Here is a 5169-nt window from a genome sequence, read left to right as displayed (position 1 = left end):
CGGTTGTGGCATGCCATCATCGCCTTTGGGCAGTACACACGGTCGAACGACGTCGGGCATGGCATGCCATCATCGCCTTTGGGCAGCACAAATGGTCGAACAACGTCGGGCGTGCATCCTTTCATCACCTTTGCACTAGCTCACACAGTCGGACGGCATCGAGATTGGCATGCCATCATCTCCCTTGGACGGCAAACACGGTTAAACGACTTCGGGCGTGGCATGCCATCATCGCCTTTGGGCAGCACACATGGTCGAACGACGTCGGGCGTGGCATGACATCACCGCCCTTGGACTGCACGCACGGTCGAACGATGTCAGGCGTGGCATGACATCACCACTCTTGGACAACACTAATGGTCGGACGACATTGGGCATGGCATGACATCACCGCCCTTGGGCAGAATACACGATCGGACTACGTCGGGCGTGGCATGACATCACCTCCATTGGACAGCACACACGGTCGAACGATGTCATGCGTGGCATGCCATCATCGCCTTTGGGCAGCACACACGGTCGAATGACGTCGGGCGTGGCATACCATCATAGCCCATGGATGGCAAACACGGTCGAACGACGTCGGGCGTGGAATGTCATCATCGCCTTTGGGCAGCACACACGGTCGAACGACGTCAGGCGTGGCATGCCATCATGGCCCTTGGACACCACACAAGGTCGAACGAAGTCGGGCGTGGCATGCCATCATCGCCTTTGGGCAGCACACACGATCGGACGACGTCGGGTGGGGCATGCCATAATAGCCCATGGACGGCAAAAACGGTCAAACGACGTCAGGCGTGACATGCCGTCACCGCTTTTGGACAGCACACACGGTCGATAGACGTCGGGCGTGGCATGCTATCTTACCTTTGGGAAACACACACGGTCGAAAGACGTCTGTCGTGGTATGATATCACCGCTTTTGGGCAGCACACATGGTCCAACGATGTCGGGCGTGACATCACATCACCGCCTTTAGACAGCACACACGGTCAAAGGAATTCGGGCGTGGCATGCCATCATAGCCCTTGAACGGCAAACAAGGTTGAATGATGTCAGGTGTGGCATGCCATCATCGCCTTTGGACTAGCTGACACAGTCGGACGGCGTCGGGCGTGGCATGCCATCATCGCCCTTGGACAGGAAACACGGTCGAACGACGTAGAGTGTGGCATGCCATCAACGCCTAAGGACAACACACAAGAAAGGACGACGTCGGGCGTGGCATGCCATCGCCGCACTTGGACAACACACATGGTCGGATGACGTCGTGCGTGGGGTGACATCGCCGCTCTTGGACAGCATACACAGTAGGAAGACGTCAGGCATGGCATGACATCGCCGCTCTTGCACAGCACGCATGGTCGGATGACATTGGGCATGTCATGACATCACCGCCCTTGGGCAGAACACACGGTCGGACTACGTCGGGCGTGGCATGACATCACCTCCTTTGGATAGCACACACGGTCGAATGACGTTGTGCGTGGCATGCCATCATCGCCTTTGGGCAGCACACACTGTCGAATGACGTCGGGCGTGGCATACCATTATAGCCCATGGATGGCAAACACGGTCGAACGACATCGGGCGTGGAATGTCATCATCGCCTTTGGGCAACACACACGGTCGAACGACGTCGGGCGTGGCATGCCATCATGGCCCTTCGACACCACACACGGTCGGACAAAGTCGGGCGTGGCATGCCATCATAGCCCTTGAACGGCCAAACAAGGTTGAACGACGTAAGGTGTGGCATGCCATCATCGCCTTTGGACTTGTTGACACACTCAGACGGCGTCAGGCGTGGCATGCCGTCATCGCCCTTGGACAGGAAACATGGTCGAACGACGTAGAGCGTGGCATGCCATCAACGCCTTGGGATAGCACACACAGAAGAACGACGTCGGGCGTGGCATGACATCACCACCCTTGGACAGCATACACGGTCGAACGACGTCGGGCGTGGCATGACATCACCGCCCTTGGACAACACAGACAATCGGCAACGTCGGGCGTGGCATTTTATCACCGCCATAGGACAGCACAGGGTCGGACGATGGGCATGGCATGAAATACCCGCCATTGGGTAGCACACACGGTCGGATACGTCAGGCGTCGCATGACATCATCGCCTCTGTACAGCACACACGGTCGAACGACGTCGAGCGTGGCATTCCATTATCGCCTTTGTGCAGCACAGCACACACGGTCGAACTACGTCGGGCAAGGCATGCCATCATCACCTTTGGGAAGCACAAACGGTCGAACGACGTCGGGCGTGGCATGCCAACAGCACCTTTGGGCAGCAGACACGATCAAACGACGTTGGGCGTGGCATGCCAGCATCGCCTTTGGGCAACGCACACGGTCGAAAGACGTCTGTCGTGGCATGACATCACCTCTTTTGGACAGCGCACACGGTCTAACGACGTCGGGCGCGACATGCCATCACCGCCTTTGGAAAGCACACACGGTCAAACGACGTCGGGCGTAGCATGCCATCATCACCTTTGGACAACAAAAATGGTCTGACGGCGTCAGGCGTGGCATGCCATCATCGCCCTTGGACGGAAAACAAGGTTGAACGACGTAAGGCGTGGCATGACATCACCTCCTTTGGAAAGCAGACACGGTCGAACGACGTTGTGCGTGGCATGCCATCATCGCCTTTGGGCAGCACACATGGTCGAATGACGTCGGGCGTGGCATACTGTTAGACCCGCAATCTACTTGATCTAACTACGTGCAGACATGCCAAGGACTTGGGCATTGGTCTTGGCATGAATGATGGCAAAACAGTGCAACACAAGTTCAAGGTGCTTGGGTGTTGGCAAGGCAGCTTGAACGTGCATGGTTTACGTGCGGGCTAAGGGCGTTGGCAAGACAGCATGTTGACTTGATGAAGCAAGGCTGTGAAGACTTGGCAAGGTCAAAGACAAAGGCAGTTCACCCGAAATTGCTGAAATAAAACTAAGTGTGGAAGACAGCTAAAATATTCTAAGTGTTGGAAGCTGGCAGGATTATTCTAAGTGTTGGAATGAAGCCTGAAATATTCTAAGTGTTAGAATATTAGTATTTCGTGTAGATAAGAATGTAATTTGAATTAGATTCTATCTGTTGGAAATATAGCTGTTGGAAAGTTAGTTTTGAACCCTGGGCTGACATGTGTCGGACAGGTGTCATGTGTAACCGCCGCATGTAACCGCTTGTAACTGCCATTGTGCAGAATTTTGATTTAAGGTGGAAATTCGTCTAAGGCAAGGGACAGAAACTTTTCTAGCCTTAGACTGATTTGTGAAGCCTTCCTTTGTATTAATTATTGATTAATAAAGGTTGGGACTTAGTCCTGTAAACGCTGCCTGTTTATTGTTTGACATTGCTGTTTAAGTATTTCTATACTTAGTCAATTCTGTGGGTGTAAGTAGGCTGAAGTATTACAGACGCTGTAAGACTGCCTAGAGTGGTGTGCGAGAAAAATAAATCGACCCTCTTTCAATTGGTATCAGAGCAAGGTTAAACAATGGTGAAAAACGCAGAACTATGGGAGTTGGCACGAAAAATTGAATCCTTCGTCGGGTTTACTGAAGACGTTCTGGCAGACCCTACGTTTGTGGATTTATTCACACAAATCATTGAGTTGAGAGTGGACGCTGAGAAAGTTCAGGGAGAAATTGGTGGATATCGACAAAATGTTGATAACCACATCACTGAAATCTTGGACTTTCGTGCTACAACTACACAGAAACTAGAGGGACTGCAGAAGGAAAATGAGAACCTTCGTGCAGAACTCGTCGTTTTGTGTCGGGCTGTGGCTACGTTGAGTTCGACTCGTGTTGAATCATCTAAGGTTAAGATTCCAGACCCTAAAGCCTTCAGTGGCGAGAGGAGTGCTAAAGAACTTGAAAACTTCATATGGGACATGGAACAGTACTTTACCGCTGCAAGGGTGCCGGACGCTGATAAGTTAAACATTACCACAATGTACTTGTCGGGTGATGCGAAACTTTGGTGGAGGACTCGTAATGCAGATGACGTAAGTGCTGGTCGTCCTAGAATTGATACATGGGATAAGCTTATAAAAGAAATGCGCGATCAATTTCTTCCTAGCAATGCATCTTGGCTTGCAAGGGATAAATTGAAAAGGTTAAGGCAGACGGGTTCAGTGAGGGAATATATAAAAGAATTTACCTCTGTGATGTTAGACATACAAAATATGTCTGATGAGGATAAACTTCACAATTTCATTTCGGGCATGCAAGGCTGGGCTCAAAACGAACTACGAAGGCAGAATGTTAAAGATCTGCCTGGGGCAATTGCTGCTGCTGATTCGTTGGTAGATTTCCGGACGACTCGTCCTTCGACAGATGTCCCTTCTACTTCGAAAAATAAGAAAAAGAATGAAAAGAAAGGGGAATGGAGAAAGGATAGTCGTAAAGAGAATGCAAACGATAAAGGAAAGGCACAAATGAAGGATGGGAAAGACAGACCCAAGGGTAAAGATGGAAACTCTAAAGGCTGTTGGACTTGTGGTGGTCCTCACTTGGCCAAATCTTGCCCAAACCGGGAAAAAGTAAATGCTTTGCTTGCTAGTAATGTGAATCAAAGGGAGGAGGATGAAGAAATCGTGGCTGCAATGGCAAACCCATTGGGATTATCCTTCAATCACATTATGGGGATCAATAATGTTGGAGAGATCTCTAGCACTTCGAATCCTCATGCTTCCTTAATTCATATAGAAATGAAAGTGAAGGAACAATGTGTGATGGCAATGGTTGATACAGGGGCCACACACACGTTTGTAGATGTGAAGATTGCTACAAAATTGGGGCTGAAGTTGTCTAAAAGCCCTTCCTACGTAAAGACAGTCAATGCTAAGGCACAAGCCATTGTGGGCATGGCTTATAGTGTGTCTATGTCGACTGGAAATTGGGTGGGAAAACATAATTTGATGGTGATGCCGCTTGGAGACTTTGAAATTATACTTGGGATTGATTTCCTAAGAAAATACCAGTTTGTTCCGTTCCCTCACTTAGATGGAGTGATGGTAATGAGTGGAAGTGATGCTGGTTTTCTGAAGGGTGTTCATCCGTTTGGAAACATTAATAAAGTTGCGAAGAAGAAAGACAAGGAAATGTTGTTGTCTGCTATGTCGATTGACAAAGG

This window comes from Solanum lycopersicum, chromosome 11 (assembly GCF_036512215.1).
Source record: "Solanum lycopersicum chromosome 11, SLM_r2.1".
Lineage (NCBI taxonomy): Eukaryota > Viridiplantae > Streptophyta > Magnoliopsida > Solanales > Solanaceae > Solanum > Solanum lycopersicum.
This window is presented reverse-complemented; position numbering follows the sequence as displayed.